The sequence below is a fragment of the Poecilia reticulata genome, linkage group LG6 (genome assembly GCF_000633615.1).
Source record: "Poecilia reticulata strain Guanapo linkage group LG6, Guppy_female_1.0+MT, whole genome shotgun sequence".
NCBI lineage: Eukaryota > Metazoa > Chordata > Actinopteri > Cyprinodontiformes > Poeciliidae > Poecilia > Poecilia reticulata.
In genome coordinates this window covers 11,157,952-11,178,793 of record NC_024336.1, presented here as the reverse complement: position 1 = coordinate 11,178,793, position 20,842 = coordinate 11,157,952, and the positions used below count along the sequence as shown (strand labels likewise).

Here is a 20,842-nt window from a genome sequence, read left to right as displayed (position 1 = left end):
ACTCTGCAGAGTCAAGCCTAAAGCAGTTTAACTTCACCCAGTAGCACATTAGGCCGTAGAACATGTAATATGTTGAACAACATGCCACCGGGCGTCGCAAAGGATTTACAGTTGTTTCAATATTACAGGTTGAAACTAGACTTTCATTCAAGGCTTTTCTGAACTTGTTCTTATTGTGTATGCGAAGAGAAATCCTGAATTGTTCCGAAGCTTTGAAAAACAAAAAAAAAGGAACGAGGATCTGAATACGTAATACCTTGAACGTTGCCAAGGCAGGAAATCAGAGAGATGCAACAAGGAAGTGCACATCTTGTAATAAAAAAGTTGTTGGTTAAAAGAAACTGATCAGATTGGAGTGGTTATGTGGGCACAATGAAAACATTTGGGATACAGCACTAAGTGTCTGTTCTTAAACTTAAATGTTGAAAAGAACAGCAAAATAAATGTGATTTGAACTGAACTGAACACTGGAGAAAAGAACGTTTAACAAGAGTGTCTGTTTTGCAGCTATTAAGCTCTGCAAACGTTTCTACTTAATTATTTATGTCTTTGACTCTTTTTTTAATTAAAGGACTAAATAATAATAATAAATTGACTCAATCTTTTTACACATAAAATCGGTTGCATAATGTCAGCTAAAAGACAACATAATGATTTATGAATCACAAAGTTAAGGCCTATTGGAGCGTGATATCCCATGTCAGTCTAAAAGTGCTCCATGTGTGACCTTTCATGCAAATCAAAACATGTAAAATCTGCAATTCTCAGATGTTTGCCATTGTGTCTGCAGGTGTTTTACCATGTTGTGGTATGAATTATTAACTTTGTTAAATAAATTAGCACTATTCATTGTCTCTCAGCAGACCAGAGCCCTGCTCTGTAAAACAGGATGGAAGGTTTTTTAAGGTAACTTGAGCCTCCATTTAAAACTATTTTAAACCTCAAGGAAGTTCAGTTTTTTGACTCCCTCTAAGTCAAACTTTTACCTCAAACTCTTTCCAAGGCATACCTAAAAAAACCAGAAAAAAAATCCAGATTCCTGCTGACGTGAAGAGGGAGGGATTACTTTAATTGTATTTAATTTAATTTAATTTAATTACAACAATTACCTTAATTGTTGTAGTTAAGAATTAGAAAGTTACAAATTAACAGTAATTTCGGACAAAGCACATCAAATTGTTCCTGTACATATGAGTTCAAGATCTAATCTCTAGATTTGTTTCTAGTAACCAGAAAATTATGCACATATAAGTAGCAAAAATAAATGTTCTTAATAGAAACACACCCGTTTTGACAAAACTCAAGTTTTTTTCTTCTTTTTTTTTTTCAGCCTTATCGAAATAGATGAATAATTTAGCAAAACTGCAATGCAAACACTTTTTTTTCCGCTTCACATGAGCCACATGATCAGCAGCCGGATGTTACTGCTGGCGAAAACCACAAAGAAGACGACAGGAAGTGGCAGGAGGATGAAGTTTTTTTGTTTTTTCCAGACAATGAGAGCTCAGAGCTCTCAAAGCATATATAATCTCATGTAACTGTTCACATCCGTTGTTGCCATGATTTTTAATGACTCATCACATGTGAATAAATGGGATTCTTATAATCACATGTGAATAAGCCCGCTTATTCACATGATTATAATTTGATTTCCTATTTAATGGAAACACAGCAATTGCAAAATTGTGTTTTTTTTACATTAGTGAAATACAAGAATTTGCTCCCATTTGTAATGCAAACTCAGCTAATGTGACTGATCTTATTCCATCTTCACCAGTTTTACACCAACATGTCCAGATCCAGAGTGAAGTAACCCTCGACTTTCTGATCAAACTAGACCAGCAAAACCTTGTAACCTAGCAACAACCAAGCGTACCAAGAATGGGGTAAAACAGAAACTGAATACGTTTTGTGATACTGCAGCATACATAAGTTGTTGTTATTTTCTCTTCTTCTGTGTTGTTGCTGATTTTTATGTGTGTGAGCATGAATCAGCCTGCAGGTATGTGACGAGGTGCTCAGTTCATATCATTAATATTCCAGTCAGGATGAAGGTGTGCAACCACTACAGAATTATGCATAATCTAAAGGAGTCTGAGACAACAGAGCTTTATGATGCCCGGTTATAAAGCATGATAGGAATGTGATTAGATTACGAGCAGACGGTATTTCTGATTTTCTCAAGGGACTGCTTTCCCTTTAACTAATATTGCTCTCCGAGTAGAACGAACAAAGCAGTGTGCGCTGTTAGGAGGTGTTAGTCGGATAGACGGATAAAAGCTCAACAACATGCACTCCTGGAGTTCTGACACCTGTTTCTAATCCCTCATTATCCCTCTGTAGTTTATTGCAGGTTTAAAACGAGCTGGGCAGTCAGTCTGCCCCTTGCTGTGGATGGCATGGCTTGTCAAACACAGGTGTAAACAATTACATTAATTATGGCGAGAATCTATTTCGGTGTCCCCCCTGCGCCAGAGCTCTACTGATCACGAAGGCTCGCCGCGAGAGTCTACAGCAGCACCTGTGCAGTTATTTCTTCGACAGACTGCATTGTCTTCTGTGAACGACGGTGAAACGAACTCAATAGTTTGAGCATAAAACTGGTTTTAAAGTGTTTTTCAAGGTCTTGTGTTAAATGTGTGGCAATCTGCCAAATTTCCAAATATCAGAAATTTGGAATGTTGCGTAAAGTGAAATTTTTTTGTTTGTTTGTTTGGTCAGAAGTGAGACGGTCATTTTATAGAGATTCATTTCACAGGATAAAATATTTCAAGCTTTTGTTGTGTTGTTTTTTTTCAGTTTCAGGTAAAGACTACCCAAAAATCTGTGCTTCCAATCGAAAATTGATGTTTTAGGCACTAATGCCAGGCTTCTGGCGTCCTCTTTCATGAATTGTTGCATCAATGCGCCGTCGCACAGAGACAATAAGCTTGTGGTTCTGCGTAGGTGTAATGGGAGCCCAGATGCCTTCTGGTCATCTGACATGTTGGATCTGGTGTCTCTTCTGTTTGTCTCAACAGCTCATAGACTTTCTATAGGGCTAAAGGTCAACCTGGAGCAGGAAAACCATGGCCATTGAACCAGCTTTTGGTACCTTTGGCTGTGTGGGGAGATACCAAGTAACTCTGGAAAATAATGTATCGTCTCCACACAGCTTGTCAGGAGAAGTGTGACAAAGTGGTTCAGTTTGTGTTCACCACTTGTCCCTTATTCTTTCTCATTCACTTATTTTTATATTTGGTTATAATAATTAATTCAAACATTGCCATTTTGCTTCACTTACTATCCCGGGTTTGTTTGTGTTAGCATTATGTTGCAGGATCTATCTGTTTAGGTTAAAGTTATTATGTCTGGATTATGGGTTGAATTTGTTTCAAGGTGTATTTACTTTTCTTTGTACTCACCATCATCTGTCCTTGTAGATCTGCAGGAGTATGGGAGAGGCCGGCCCAGTACTTCCTGGTTAAATGGTTGGATGATGTGAGTGATTACCTTATTGGGTTCTACCAATTAGAGGGTTTTTCTTTTGTGTATTGTTTGTTTTCCTTTAAAAATAACCTTTTGAGTTATCTTGTATTATGTTATTTATTTTGCAGATAACTTCATTATGTAGTAGTTTGTAAATTGATTTGTAGTTTTTTGTGTTTCTCTGTTTAAATGTTTGTTTGACCTGTTCCTTGGTGGCTGTGTCCAATCAAGCACAGGTGTGGTGCCAATTTTGTATAAAAACGGTGAGCTTTTGGATGCTGAGAGAGAAGTCCGAGTAAAGACTGAATAAAAAAATAATAATTGGAAGAAACTGAAGCGGTGGCTGGTCCTGATTTTCTGCTCACCTCTGATCCTTGAGCCTAGACTACCTTACAAGAAGGAAGCATGAAGTGCTCTAGAATTTCCTGGTAGACAGCTGTGTGGTCTGTGGACTTCAGAAAACCCAGTGGACCAGAACCAGCAGTTGACATGGCAGATCAAACCCTCACAGACCATCACCATGACTGTGGTGATGGTCACAGTTACACTGGATTTCAAGCATTGTGGATTCTGTGCCTCCTTGTTGGTGTTTTGAATTAATTAGCTGATTAGGGTGTAACACCATTAGTTTCCATTAATGACATTTTTCACAGTATTCAAATTGTCTGAGACATTGAATTTTGAGTTTTCATCATCTTTAAGCCATAATCATCAAAATCACAAGAAACCAAGGCTTGGTATGAAGGCATGGGTTTCATTTTCTGAAAAAACTGGCAAGAATTATTGCACTTTAATGCAATATTCTTTTTTTTTTTTTTTTACATGCACTAGTAATTAATCTTGCTTGTCTTCTGTTTTTATCTTGACATGATAATTTTTTTTAATTTCCAGAACCCTCAGGAAATCTTTTCAGCTCTGAGAAAAACAAATACCTCAGTTACATAATTGAGTCTTTGTTTGGGGGGGGGGGGGAACAAGAAGTAGCAGAGCTTTGACAGATTGCATTTGACACCAAACTATGAACTTTTTAACTGCACGTTTTTTTCCCCCTACACGTTCCATCATGCTTGAGGTCGGTGGAGGTTTGGGGCCCTTTTTAGCATCCAACAAGCAGATGCAATTAGAGGGTTACACCTTGGACAGGCTACCAGTCGACCAAAGGGCAAACACATAGACACATTGAACAGACACCCATACAGGCGCACAGCCTCACCTAAAGGGAATTTAGAGTGGCCAATTAATCCAGCGCAGCTAGAATGGAAAGTGCCCACAGAAAACCAACATGGGCAGGAAAAGTCCAGGTTTTCTTCCTGACATTTAAACTGAAGATATTCTGGCTATGAGGCATAAATGATAAACATAAAACGCGTGATGCACATTGTCAAAGGACACATCCAGGCTTTGCATTGTTAAAAAAATAAAAATAAATTGATTGATTTTCATCTTTTAGGATAGTAAGTAGTACTTTTATTCACTAAATCCAGGAATAATGAGCAATAATAGTTTTGAATTTGTTTTGTACTTCTTCAAATTAAGATGTTTGCATATTCACAACTCTTTAGTTAAATGGAAACAAACCTGTGGTTTTGCTGGTTTTGTTGACCCGCAAAACAACAAATTCCTCAATTTCTGCTCAAAACGATTATCATCGATGTGGACGAATTGAGTGGATCCTCTCAAAGAAGCAGCCCAAGAATGGCTGCACTTGAGAGATGATTCAACAGACGTTAAAGCAGTAACTACGTAAAGACCAAGTCACATCACAGTAGCTGAACGGGTGAACATTAAAACACACGATTCAGTTATTCGTAGGGAAAAAAGCCCTCTCCTACATGGTTATGCACTTTGCAGAGCGTTTAATGTACAACAACACCGATTTGTGTGTCGTCTGTATGACTGTTTTGCGGACATTTCACACAAGCAATATGAAAGCAAAATGAAAAGATCGATGCCGCTTCTGAAGACGATCATTATTTTTGTCACCAATTGTTTCAGCCTCTGAATCCATATTTATGAATGTTGTGGATCATCAGAGTCTGAACAGTCTGCAGCGATCTCTCTGTCAGGAAGTCTTCTTTGGATCAACCTGCTCCTCCCCAAACCGCAGATATTTGTGTCAACCCTTACTGTTTACAATTATTTCTATTATTATGATCGTCTTAATACCCAAATTTTACATCGGCGACCTGGATGTTCACTCTCCTTAAGCACTGGTGGTGCTTTGTGTAACCCTTTGGCTTTTGGTGAAATCCTGCTTTGAAATTGAACAATTTGTGTAAAGGGATGCAGTGGATAAGAACAACCCACATAAGGAGGCCGTCACAGGTTTGATTCCCAGCCTGGTCACCTTTATCTTCCCCCTTCTCTCATTGCCCACTTTGATGTCAATTCACTATCAAATAAAAGCCACTAGAGCCAATAAAACCTAAGAACAAAAACAATTTGTGTATAAAACTCCTAAATAAATACATAAACTAAGTCAAAGTGACTTTGCATGCATAATTTAAGTCTGTGTGGGGCCGAGGATGAGTTTGGAAAATAACTCACTATCTGAAGTATCTCTGATCAGGAGTAATTCAGAGGATTCTGGCTAATTACCATCATCCGCTGCTGTGTTTAAGTGAATTCATTCTATCACGAGTCGATTTTTGGGGATAAAAACAACACGGCGAGATGGAAATAAAGGAATACTTTTGCGGTGTAAAACAGCTGGAAGCCTCAGTAATGAGTGAAGCAGGGGCCCAATGACACAGGCAGCCCCCACCTCGGGTTCTCCAGCGACGCATGCAAATATTTGTACGACTCCAAACTTTGAAAACTTTTCCTCGCGGTGCTAAGAAAAGCAAACAAGGGCCCTTTACTGGTTTCCAATTCTGTTTGGATTTCAAACCGTGCTTGCATATTCACAGCAACAATCAGGTCCAAATGATAAGGGAATGTGAGAAAATGAAAAAAAAAAAAAAAAAAAAGGAAAACAAAAAACAAAAACGTCTTTGCCGCTTGGGTCTGCTATCTCATGAGACTGCTAACAAAGGGGCACTCATCTATGCCTAGAGCAATTTAAACCACTCCATTAAATCACTTCCCTGGGGTGGCTCATTTCGTTGCGACTATGGCTGTACTGACATGTGAATCCTGTGGGCTAACATGTGCTGAGCAGCTAATGAAGTTGGGAGTTTAGATGATTGGGGAAGAAAAAAAAAAAACATGACACTGTCACTGAGCAAACACGGATAAAATATGTATGTAACATTTTTGTTGAATGATAATTTGCATGGAAATAATAAGGTAAGGTAATTTTATTTATATAGCACATTTTCAGCAACAAGGCAATTCAAAGTGCTTTACATGAGTGATGGATGAATCTTAGCGAATAATCTTGATTGGAGAAATGCTGAAACCCAGGTTCTTTTCTTTGCAGGTCTATTGGAGAGAGAGAATGTTCCTGCTGCTGTCCCTTCAAAATAAAAGCATCAAACCAGAAGTTAATCATAGATAAACACAAGTAAAAGCAATAAGCGTCAAAAAAGGACAAAAACAACTTAATTTGGGGTTCTTTACAATTGGTCTTTATGAAATTTTAGGATCATTTTTATTTTCATTTAAAACTGAAAATAGATCACGCTTTTTGCGCTTAAACTATACAATATGTGACATAAATATATATACATGCATAGTTAGCAAAATGAATAGTATTTTTTGGTTATGTTTCCAGTCAAAAACATAAGCCAATAGACACACTAAACGCGTTGTAGTATGTAGGCATCATCCAGCATCGCACCACAGTTATATTTCTCCTAAATTGTATGTGCAGCCACTCTAAAGTTCAATTACTGGAGAAAATCCCTTCGACCAGAGAGCGAGAGCCAGAGCTGTGTTGGGGATCCTCATTGCATAGCCTCTGTGCATTGGTCATTAGTTTCCCAGAGGGCACAGCAACATGCATGGTCTCCCAAGCTTTCAGACATCTCAGCAGCCTCCACTCCTCTCCACACACACCATGCAAATTTCCCGCAGAACCCCCTCTATTAAAATCAAAGCACGTTAAATGACCGATGTGGAAGGTAACCTAATCCTCACTCGCAATTCAACTACTTTTTTTTTTTTTTTTTTTAAACTCCCCGAAATATGAGCGGCGTGTTAACAGAAATGCTAAGCTTGTAATTAGCTGCTGCTGCTGTTGTTTAAACAGTCAGGAATAAAATGCAGCGTCTTGTCAGCGCCGTGCGATTTCATGATGTGTCTGCAGTTTGACGGAAGCCTTAGCAGATTTACCCCCCGCCGGGACCCCTGCTGCTCTCCGAAATTCCAGGCAGAAGATTGCATCAGCGTTTTGAACAAACCTGAAAATGTGGGCGACGTGGTTTCCAGCCAAAAAAAAAAAAAAAAGAGTTTTGAGGGCTTCCATATAAAAATAAAGATGCATTTAATACAATTTCTGCTTTGTCAAGCGTGATGTCAGGCCTGTCTTTAAAAAAAAAAAAAAAAAAAGACCTCACCCTTTTTTTCCCCCCCCTGCTTCCTTTAAGATGTGGAAAACCATGTTACATAGAGGAGCAGCAGGGGACGTTGCTCTTCAGTCAGACATCTTGCAGCTTCACTCAATTCTCACTTCGGTTGAGACTTGCCAGGGGAATTGATTAATATTCATTTTAATTTCAGATTCAGGGAGAGAATCAAGAGTCCTTTTTTTTTTGTTTTTTTTTTGGTGAGACTCAAAAGGGAAAACTACACATAGGCAACAACAACGCAAAAAATAGGCCAACACAATGGAAGCCGTGTGAAGCTCTTGTCTGAAATCGATGTCTTTGTTGATCTCTGAGGCTTCAGTTCGGAGCGAAACTAAAAGATTAATAATTGAGAAGAAAAAAAGAGGTTCACCTGATGTGTGGCATCGATAGAGTTGCTTGCAAAAAGTGGTTGAAATGTGACGAGATTTTGTCGCGTCACAACCACAAACGTTTGTGTGTTTTATGGGAACTTTACGTGATAAAGACACCAATGAGCACACTTTTAGAGAAGACGCTTAGTTTTCAAATAAAATATGTATTTTTACTAAAAGTGAATCTAAAAAGTGCAGTGAGCGGATATATTCAACTAGAATTTACCATTGTGGTTTTCTTTTACAACCAGCTTTGTTCTTGAAACTTTTTATAAAAAAGGTCAAAGTAATGACCGTTTGTAGAAATAGAAATGTATCTTTCCAGTTCTGAGAAATGCACTGAACAATAATATGATTGACTGTATATAGTTTTATAACCTAACCCTTCATTGAACTTCTCAAAGCAATCCTTGATTTAGCAGCTATACAACTAGCCAGTTCTCCAGGATGTGATTTATGTATTTCTAAATGAAATTGATTCTAATTTCTTGTATTTAGGGGCACCGCAGTAAATTCTGCTCAATCAAAACCCCCATTTTCCAGATTTTATGTGTGGAAAATGTTTTCATTTTTGCAAATACCTACAACTTTGTGATATAACATTTTTGAATCACATCGTCACAAAATGTCAAATTGTGAAGAAAAAAAAAAAAAAAAACGGGAGCCAAAGCATTTTTACAGAACCTTAATTTTATATTTCAGGAAACCAACTTGGCCGTGATGAATGGCAGTACCTTACAATCATCCCAGAGTTGTGAAGGTCACCATCTGAATGGTCATTATTTTAAATAGAGAGGAATGTAATTGAAAGCTAAAAATGGCTCTTCAATATTAAAGTTGTCCACAGATGAAGCACTAAAGGTTCTTACGTCTGAGAATAAGCTGGTTTTGTCCATGTTACTCTGAGCAGGAAGCTGAGGTTGTTCCTCTCGACATCCAGTTGGCAGCACAGAAAAGCAGGAAGCTCCCACTGCCCAGTACAACACTTTCATTCTATTGGCTGGGACGGTTGCCAGGCAACGGTGCAGTTTTGTTCCACGAGAGAGCAGAAAAGAATTTGCGCGCAAAGACTTAGGCCCCGTTTACACGACAACGGATTAGGGGAAAAACGGAAGTTTTGTTGCGTTTGTAGTGTGCATTTACACGAAACCACCGAATGTTTTCTCTAACAACGGCACAGATTGAAAACGGGTTCCAGAGTGCAATGTTCCGTGTTCCGTTGTCTTGTAAACCTAGAAAACGGATCTTTTCTTCCAGAGAATCCCCAGCTCATGCATAGTATGACGCAAAACATAGCTGCTTCCTACAATCCACAGAAGAAGAAACTACTCAATGCTGGTGTTACTGTTTCCCCATCAGATTCGGTTCCCTCAGCGTCTCTTCACCGCTCCGCACCGTCCAGGTGGCAAAATACACGGCTGCTTGTTCAGCGCTCTTATCTAGAGAACTACGGACCAGGACCAGCCCCGGCTCCGGCTCCAGACGAGTTTAACAGAGGGGGCATCGACTTATTTTGGGGGGGGTAAAATGAGTCTACGTAGCTGAACATGGACAACAACATCAGCAGCATACAGGCTACTTGTTAAGCTTAAGGTGCTGTATTGATATTAGCCAGTCATCTTTTAGCTATTATCACCTGCATCCAACAGCTTTACTCAACTCAGTCGGTTAGTTCGGGGGCAAAACTGTGCCAAGTTATTTACGTTTTGCTGGTTTGCTGCCATGATTCTAACACACACCTGCGCAGCAGCAGCAGGTCTCCTTCGCTGCCTCACAGGTGTAAACCCAGCGCGAGCGTCTCAGCTTTCATGTTGCGTTTGAAGGCGGCTCGGAAAAACAGGTTACGACTTGTTAGCAACGGATTAAACTGTTTTAACTGCTGAAAAAGGKRACAGAGGACACGGATATGGGAAGTGCGGGAACTCCTATTTTATCAAATTGATATAGGAATAACAGATTGTTGGCCATTCCAAGGTGAAAAATAATAAACATCTTCCAGTCCGGGGCCGCTACAGACACCGTGAAAGCTCAAACAAGGTGTTTCAGCAAAGTTATCCCACTTTTCCAACTGCATGCACCCTAATCAGACGCACACAATGCGTGTTTTCTCCCAATCTATGGGAGAACGGTACCTGATGGGGAAACGCGAATCCACATGCCTTCAAGTACAACTTTTTTTTAAACACATGCACACTCAGTTTCAAAGAACCTAGCACCAACTAGGCGCAGAGAGAGCATTACATGTTTTCGATGTTTACCGTTACTGTGTAAACACAGATCGTAATTAGAACGTTTTCGTGTAAACTATCCAAAACAAACGGAACAAAAATTCCGTTTTTGTTGGATCGTTGTCGTGTAAACGCCCCCTTAGGCTGTGCAGAGAGAAGTTTTGTGAGTGAGGACAAAATCTGAGCGTGAGCACAAAGGTTTGAGAGAGCACAGAGAATATTTGCAGAAGAGTAGAAGTTTCGAGTGCGAGTATTACGTAAGTTTTGAGAACAAGGAGATGAAATCCTGCTTTCAAACTGAAAATGTGTCCTCTTGACTTATGGAGTTAAAATTCCCCATAATAGCAGACCACAGACCGCTCTAAAGGCAGGAAGCAAACTACAGCGCAGCTGATCCAAACGTGCTAGCTGGAGAAATAACTCATAATTTTCCACCAAAGACGAGAGGAATCCTACAAACGCTAAAATCTGACACTACTCTGTTTTTGTTTACATTTTGTGAAGGAGGAAGTTGTCTTCTTCAGAGGTTTTCATGTCATTTCCTTCAGTGGTTTGTGGTGCAGCGCCACCACAGGCGAGGGGGTGAACAGGTTTTTCAGATGGTTTGGTGTGTTGGATACAGTGCAGTGTGAAAGCGAACCGCACCATCTGAAGATGTAACAAAAGTTGCAATTTTGGTCTCAAATCAAACCGAGCCTTCCGGACTACCAGGTGTCAAAGCACCATAAGAGAAGTTACATGGTGAGGGTACAAAAGAATTACACAGGAGTCTGTGACTTGGAGGTATTAATCCCAGATGATACAAAAATATGATCTATGAAGCAACATTCATTTAAAATTAGATTGTTGGTCATTTGTGCAAATAAACTAAATTTGACTAAAAATGGCATGTGATTTGGCAACATTAGTCATGTTTGACTCAATAGTAAACATGGCTGTGAGAATTCTTTGGCATTAAGAGGTTTATTGCCATGGGGTCTTGAATGATGGACCCCAAAAATCAAGTCTTAACACAAGATAAATTAGATTATGACAAAGTGTGCCGTCCTGCTCAGAAAAGCAGTCAATTATCAATGAATATGTGGAAATGCTGGCATTCATTTGGCAGACGAATTAATTTTGCAACCCCAGGAACTAGTGAGTTACTCCTTCGCTTTGTAAAAGTAATTTGCATTGTTCGAGTTTCTGCTCCTGCTCATTTTTCTTGAAGTAGAATCAATTAATTTGAAAGGGGAGGAAATAGAGGCTCATTTACGTTCCAAAGCTCTGGCTTCAGGCTCTTGGATTTTATGACCTCCCCTTGCGAGGCGATCACAGCTCGACACAAGAATACCAGATAATGCCAGCAAAGAATTCTCCCAAAATCGGTATGCCAACCAACAGTGAGAGTAATGATCAGCACCTTGAACAAAGGAAGGGGAAAAAAATGGACGTTTTTCCTGTTTCACTGGTTTGTGTAATTATATTAATAAAATTGTCTCCGCTGGCCTTGCTGTTCTGTTGCTCAGACGGCAAGTTTTAATAGCTTGGTTGTTCTTGTGTATTCAATAAATAGAATCAGCTCTTGGCTCAGTGTGTGGCTGCCTACAGCAAGGTGTGGTGTATAAACAGCAGGATAATGAATAACATCTGCTGCAAAGTGTGAGCGTCCTACCTTGAAAGATCAGGATGAGGCAAATGATAAGAACAATAAAATTGCTCCTGAATTTCCATTATTTTGAGAGAAATATTATTGTTGGGTTTGCATTCCATGCAGAAAATACAATCTTCCATTCTAATTGTTAGATGAATGTGTGGTCACAAGCATATATTAAAAGAAAAATGTACAATAAATGCAAAACAATACATTTTTTACATTTGGAAGAAGAACTTTAAGAAAGTATTAAGTTAAATCTGTTTTTTTCTTTGGTTTTACATCATGTTATACTGTTATTCTTTCATCAAGAACATAACTGGAGTGTTGCCTTGATTCTTTCATGCATATTTGAGAAATCCTTTAATCTCCCATGGCAACCATGCAGCTGTATGAACCGCCTGGGTGGACCAAGCCCCGCCTTCCAGGACGAAGCTCCTCCTCAGAGCTTCAGTTTCCAAGCTTCCAAACTCATTACGTACTTCATGGCAATGCTGGTAAAAATGTTGCTAAAGGGCTAACAGAGGAGCGATGTTTTGATGACTTCCAGAAGTTTCAGAAAGAATGAGAGTTTCTTAAAGAGACAGAAGCCCAAATTCAAGGCGTTAAATCACCAAGTCAAATTTATTTTAGTCATATTGATGAATACAGAATTTTTATAAAAGCTGAAGGTAACATACTTGATTATGATGTAAAATAAAAGTATTCATTACAAATTTGTTTAAAAATATCCACAAAAAAAATATCAAGCAGTCTAAAAAGTATAAGTAGCAGTAAGAATATTCCAGGTTTTCCAGTGTTGATGCTAATATCAGTTTTTCAGGAAACTCCTCAGCCTTAACTTAAAACATTACATCTCCATACCAATGCTTCAATGCCAGTAGCACTGAATCACTTTGTTCAGTAATTCTGTATTTGATGACACAATAAAGCAAAGCAAAATCAAAAATGAAGTAACATCGCCTTGTTAGGTGAAGAATTTGTTAGAAGAATTCTCATTTTATTTTTGACAGCATTTCTACCTGCGAGTGACACCAAGTATGCATTTTGCGCAGAAGTTGAAGGCGTTCAATTAAACCGCCGGCGTGTGTTAAAGTCATTAAATTTCTCTACCCTGTAGCTCAAGGAATATATTCATTCTTCTGCTTTTGTGATAGAAGCCATCCAGGCCCTGTTCTGCTTCATTTGATGTAGGTTTATCAGGAGCGGCACCGTGAACGAAAGAGGGAGCGGGAAAATGAGAGTGAGCAGATTCTCAGAGACTTTAACTCCAGGGTGATAGCAGTTTCCCCCTTTTTCTTCTGCTAAAACACATCAAGCTCCAAATAAGTGCTCAGTGTTGATGAGAATGGCAGATGGATTACATGTCAGGACCAAACAATTTAATAATAGCTCCTATAAATGCTGAGCATTGGAATTAAGCCGCTACATGAATTAAAAGAGAAGTAAGAAGGTGTAAATCATGTTTTGGATATGTACGTGGTCATGCTATCTCCTTCCTAGTTTAAGCTAGCCTGGTAAAAAACAAAATTGCTATGTCGTGCTATCTCCTTTAAGCTAGCCTGGTATAAACCAGCCCCTCGTTCTACATTTCTAAGCATCTGGGCTCTCGGCTATTGAGAAACAATTGCTTCCTGGCAGCGTGGACTACTGAAGATTACATTTTTTTTCAAGGATCTGAAGTCACTGTAGCATAAGGTGTCAGTTGAGCCTAAAAAAAATCATTTTCAGAATGACAATTGTGCAATTAAAGAAAAAAAATACATAGATTAATATCCTTTTATATTGACTTTAAGAAATTCTCACTAAACTAAAAGCAACAATTGTACTCAGAATGAGTAAGTAGTGGTTATTCCAGCCAGAAATGCATTATCTTTATTACTCTGCTTAATTATATAATATTATCCTCAAACCAAAGTGACCATCCACTTCTGATCTCTGCATTTGTAAATCCATTCACACACAAACACACATACACGGAATAACAGGAGCTTCAAATAACTTTTACATGGGATCAGCAGCACATCTGTTGTTGGCTTGATTAAACCCCACCTGGCTCCTCGCCAACTCATTTCTGACCGTCATCACATGTGAGATACATGCACAGTGCAACATCTGCATCACCACAGTACAAATTATGACTTCAAGGCACTGAGCTGTTATGGGACTAGTTTTTTTTTCCCCCGGGTCCCAAAAATCTTCATCCTGGCTGGAAAGTAGGCCATTAAAAAATAAAATAAATAAATAAAAGAGGGTAACAGCTGACTAGCCTGTGGCTAAATATCAAGCACACGGTGGGACTGCACCTTGTACTGATGGAGGAATAGCTGAGGGGGTGCAATTGCGTGGAAAATGAAATCCGTCTGTCTGTGGCACATCAAATATGTCTCACTAATGACTTCACTCTAATTGCAAATGTCATCATATTTTGGTAACAGGAAACTTAGAAAGTCCACAAGTAAGAAACATAAGTCTTTGTTTTTTTCAAAGGCAGATGAATCATTTTCTGGGCCTCCAAAGACTGGACTCTGCCCTACCATATACACAGAGCTTCACAGTGTGGTTGACAGTAGCCAGGGATTGAGCTTTCTCCCATTTACTTGGATTCCCTACAGGAGATTTTCCAATCAGAAAACAGAAGTCAAAGCGGCAGCGGAGGAAGTGAATGAATCCGTTCGGTCATGCTACCAAATATTGAACTAACATTAACAACCATCTTGTTCAGCTCGGCACTTCTGTCTTCGCAGTAGAGGATGATTGTTTAGAGCGCAGTCAATCTCCGGCAAGCATCATTGCATCAAAACAGGTACATTAGATACTTCACAGACAAACGTTAGCGACTGGGTCAAATTTCAAACCTCAACACAGTCCACGCTTCCAGGAAGTACTCTTTTGCCAGCAGCTGAGAGCCCAGAGTCTCCATACAAAGCAAAAGTGAGTTGATCATTCGCTAATTTCAAAAATATTTTGCAATTGCGGTGTTTCCACTGAATAAGACATATGGTCAATGGAAACACAGCCACTCATGATGTTTTCAGTGTAATGTTTTAACAGCACCATCACTGTTGTACAGCTAGACAATCACAAGAAACGCTTGATTTATGTATAGAATAAATGTGACTTTCAGCTGCTTCCATTCACCAATAGTTACACTTGGTGGCGCAACTACACATTATTCAGGTGGATGCAAAAACATAGATCGGCGTCCTCTCCCCCCCCGAGGTAAGGAACGTCAGGGTGAAGGAGCAACGCTCACTCAACCCCCCGAGGCGATGGTACGTGAAGGCGCCCCTATGCGTTGCATACCCACTTTTTGCGCCACTGGTTACACTGCATTGGTAACTAATATGAAATATTACTATGATAAAGTCGTATGAAGAAACAAAAATAGAGCTAACTTCTGTGTGGATCAAGGAATTTCAGCATCGACCTAAAAGCTGCCTGGTTTAAAATGTTGCAAGTTCCAGTTTTTCTAACAAGAGCGTTTGTGACTTCCTGGGTAAAGAGCCCGTCTGTTAACGTCTGCAAGCTACTATCTCTGAAGAACAATATTTTCCCGACTTCCTCCTACTCGTTGCACAATTTGACATGTTCAGTGTAATAGAGATGTGAATGGGAGGTTTTGGTATCACTACTTTCCTCTTGGTGACCATTGTGCTACTGATGCCTGAGTTCAGAAATATCGTAATGTCAGCGGTCTTTTGAAATTTTCAGCAGCACGCTCTGCAGACTTGCGCTTAGTTTAGTTTTTAAACACCTTTCTTTTTTTTTATATATATAAAAAAAATAAATAGAAAATAGAGGCGTCCAGAGCTACAAGCTGAAAAACAACTGAAAAGTAAAAGATGTTCGGATGAACAGCCAGACTTATCCGGTTTAAACTGAAAAGGTGCAGTTTTGTTGTTGCATTACTGCCCCCTTATGGCCAAGAGAGGTATCGGTGCTGATTCACTTAACTCAATTTTGTTGCGTTCACATAAAAATAAAATTATTTTGTTAAGTTAAAAAGTGACAAAACCATGTTATCTTTACTAGAATGAATTAATTAAACACGATAAACATTTTTTATGTGTTTACTTGAAATAAAATATTAACACAATGTGAACAACTGCCCTGTTTCACTTCTTTGACGGTACAACGAAATACGCCTTGTGACTAGTAATATTTTTTCAAGCTTGCCATGTACTTAAAAACTGTTACACTTTCATGACAGCTTAAGAAAAAATACGCACATGATGTCTGCTATACCCACAATTTATAATCTCTTAATTGATTTTATATCCTACATGATTACTTTCAGCTCGCAGCGGCAGTGTGCGGCCCTTGTGACTCTACATCTTGTTTAGTTAAATGCTTGTAAAACAGAAAATCCAGGAGCTAAGACTTAATCAGCTTTTACAGTCATAGCTCTGAAGATGTGCATCAGCGAAATGCCTGGGATTGCAACAGCGAGAGACGGGAAGAGTAAAGAAAACCTTATTAAGACGGAGAACTCATTTAAACGTGAAATGCCCTGCCTGGAATTATTATCGAGTCTTAACTTTATGAGCTTCTGTTTCAATATTATTAAAATACCCATTTGACAGATTTTGAAACACCTTCTTCGTGAGCACTGATTACACTTTTACTCCCAGGGCGGAGATAAACATGAACAGTGTCAGTTGAGAAAAGCAATCAAATGCAATAATAAAGATAGGGGATGTTTTGCTCCAGCTATTTACTATGAGGGGGGGAGGGGGGAGATTTTACCGCACCAACTTCATCTTCGGTTGTGAAATCAATAAAAATGTTCAATATTTTCTTATTTAAAGAGTGGTTAGTTATTTTAACCCAGCAGATTTGCTGCTACACAGTTTTTCTCTGTTGCTATGCTGTGCTTCTAAGAAGAAATATTTACTTTAAACTGAGAACTGCAAACTACTTTTAGTTATATCGCATTTAATACATCAAAAAAACGTGGGAAGTGGAGGTCATAAGAAAAAATAAATAATACAAAAAACATGAAAAATAAGCAGGAGAGTTGTCACTTTGATGGAGGCTTATTATGTCCAGATTTTATTCAACCTGGCAGTTTTGAAAAGCGGTGACTGAGCAGCAGAGTGACTGACACTAACCTGCATTAGTGGGCTGCATTGTTGATACATCCTTTTGGGCTTACTGAACTGTCTGTCACCACTGACATTTGCCAAATCCCAAAAAAGCTTCGAAAAATTTATGATTAGAAGTGTGTAAGGAGCAGATTTCAAAACTGTTTTTTTCAGTTTTTTTTTTTTTTGCAAACATGTCAACGGGATTAAATGACTCTTAGCAACTTAGACACTTTAGGTCAGGAGTTTGATGGGGTTTTTTTTTTCAGACCTTTATATTGATTTGCATATTTAGACTTAGAAATCGGTAATTCCTTTAAATGTTTACTTTCTGTAAACAAAACTTATCCGGATTATATGTAGGATGGTATGTCATATCCTGCATGTACGGCTGATAGTAGCTGCGCTTCCATTAACCGTAAAATTGCGTAAATTGCAATTATGAAAATAAATGTGCTTAATGGAAGCACAACAATTTTTTTGACAAAAGGTTTTTGCGCTAGGGTGAGGTGGGTTTTTTAGCCGCATTGTAGTAGATGTATTTCGGAAAACTTCAACGGAAACACATTTATCACATCACACAAGTTACATGATCAACAGCCGGATGTTGCTACTGGCAAAAACAACAAAGAAGAAGACGACAGGAAGTAGTAGGAAGATGTTTTTTTTTTTTAAACAATATGCAATATCAATATCAGAGCTCTCACAACATCACACAGTTTATAAAAAGTTGTGTGTCATTCAAACGTGTTGAATCCACAACGTGTAGAATCGGTAATGGCTGATAGATGATGAACGCTAGCGCAATGTCTGAATTATGAAAACATCTCATATAACTGTTTACATTCATTGCTGCCATAATTTTTATTGCCTTATAACTTGTTTTCTTATTTAATGGAAACAGTCCAATTGCGCTAATGTTTTTTCGACATTAGCGGAATGTAGACCAGGAGTTGCGCACATTTGTAACTGAAACACAGCTATTGAGAATAATTGAAAGAAAGATACCTTACAAAAGTGTGCACAGATAAAATATATATATATATATATATATATATATATATGTACGTGTATACACTGTCCTCACAAATCTCCACAACTGTTGAAAATAACAAACAAAACAAAAAAAGATACAGGAAGAAGAGCACCAGTGAGTGGACAAGAGCCCAAAAGCAATCTGGCCTCCTTTCTGCTCTGTCGTGCGATATAACTTCATGTGGAGTCACACTCGTGGCAATGGAGGGTSTCTTAATTAAGGGGCTGGGGAAAAACACGCAAGCAGGCTTTGAAAAGGCCTTGCCCTTCTCAGATGAGGATTGGAGCTTTCTATCAGCATCTGCTGCTATTTATACCACCATCCATCACCTGCTGCAAGATGCATCGCTTCAATTTTATTGTCAACACAGATGAAACATTTTCCAAAATGCTCCTATTTGTTTTGACTCTTCTTTTTTCTTTACAGCTGTTGTTACACTGTTTTTTTTTTTTGTATCCTGCTACAAAGCCTGGTGCATCTATATTTTTCATGTGGATTCCCAAAAAAAAAACAAAAAAAACATTTTTGTGAAACATCAAAGGCCATCATTCACTTTAAACAAAATATGTGGATCATTTAATATGGAAACCCATTACGTGCATTGTGTGTTTATTGGGATGAAGTGTGTAAATTGTGATTGTGATCATTTTACTCTCACAACGGTGCAGCAAGTGGAATTAAACCTTTAACCTTTTCCAACACTGAGCCACAGTTGCCCTCGTTTGCTTTGTTGTTTGTCGTACCCTGAATAGTCCTTAGATTTCATACATTTTGTTTGACAAAGTTCTGTTTTTGTTTTTTGACAGAATGTTTTATGATGATTGAACTGCATTACCTTTTCTACTCATCTGATATTTGTGAGTTTAGTTGAGGTATTATTTTAGCTTTAGAGATGTAAATTTCAAATTTAATTTGTTTTGTGAGCTTTGTTCTCTTCTGTCATCCCTGCTGTTGTTGTCGTCATTTAGCAATATGTTTATAAGTTCTCAGAAATCAATCAAATTTTAATCAGTTGCCCATGCAAATACAAAACAGTTTTTAATTGATCATTTAATTTAGAAAAAAATCTATCCAAACTATCCATTTGAAAACATTCTTGGTCAAGGTTGTCATGTTCCATTTCTATGACTTTGAATTGTTTTTATTTCAAATGTAACAGGATGTCCACCTTCCAAAAAGTGTTTTTAGCTCCATCTCTTTTTTTATTTTCAATCATGAACACTGACCTTAATGTAAGTGATGAGTCTAGAGATGGGTTGTGTTCAAAAGAATCTACTCTAAGAGGAAATGTTTTGTAGTTTATCAGAAGAGCCGACTTCCCATGGTTTCTTCCTTTCGCTGCTCAGCTCTCACTCTCACTCTGAGTGGCTCCTCCCTTCTCATTGCAGAACTTTGTTCTCATTGGTTGCTTGGGGGCCATTACAGCCACTGCGAGGAAATTTGACAACTCTGCACATGTCAGTGCTTCTACTCCGAACAAAGCCTTGTGCATGTAAGCAGACATCATGAACAGATTTATTAACTTTGTTCCAGTACAAATGCTACATTTGGGTTATTTAATCTGAATCCATTTCAATCAGATCAATGAGTTTTGTGCATGTAAACATAGCTATTGAGATGATGTGGCGTTTAAACAAGAACCTTCTCAAAAATTGCACTGCTGAAAGTGAGAAAAGACAGGAAGTCTATCCATCTCAGACCAATGTCAGAGAGACAGATAACTGTTAGAATAGAAATTGTTGTCAATAGATCTTGTTTAGAGGAAGAACGCGTGAATCCATGGGAAGAAATTACAAGCTCCATTCAGAACACTCATTTTTTTAAAGAAAATTAACTCCGGTCCCTTATTGAGCCCGTTGAACACACTGCCAGGTACAAGATAAAATAACCAATTTATTATTTAGGTGAGATTCCCAAGGTTACATAGTCAGTTACTGGAGCTGAGATGCCTGAGAACCTAACCTTCCACTTTGCTGCCACACACTGATACCGTTACATTTTTCATACTGTATGACAAGCGAGTTGTCATGCAGCTCAAGATTGATAAGAACCTCCTGCAGAGAAGACTGTTAGAAAAAAAAAATGCAAACACAGACAGACTGAGGTACCCTTTCGGATTTCTCGGTGGAAAGTCATGCCAGCAAGTCTTTTGAAATTACAGGATCCTTCCCTGGAGAAACAGAATTGCAAATAAACTTTTCCTATAATTTTGTTGGCTGGATAAGGATATATCTTGGAGTTAAAATATTTCTGCTGTCATAAAAAAATGCTTCAAAAATGTAAGGTTTTGAATTTATTCAGTGTAATTTCCTCTAAGGTTGCATGATGGAACAGGCGGTAGCACTGTTGCCCTGTGGCAAGAAGGTCATGGTTTCTCTCTGGGTACTCTGGTTTTGTCCCGCAGCCCGCAAAAAAGATGACTGTTGGGTAAAATGTTCTCTCTTAAATTAACCATGTGTGTGTGTGGATGGATGTGTGGCCTTGCTTTTTGATGAAATGTAAGGATAA

The 20,842-nt window shown here is 38.5% G+C and overlaps 1 long non-coding RNA gene across 1 annotated transcript in view; it reads right to left on the bottom strand.

Moving 5' to 3' along the window:
• Positions 1-6,789: 6,789 nt before the first annotated feature.
• Positions 6,790-20,842, bottom strand: part of LOC103465944 (uncharacterized) — a 33,832-nt gene continuing 19,779 nt past the window's right edge. The window contains exon 3 of the long non-coding RNA XR_533882.1: positions 6,790-6,925. This is a non-coding gene — a long non-coding RNA (uncharacterized LOC103465944). The remainder of the gene's footprint in view (positions 6,926-20,842) is intronic.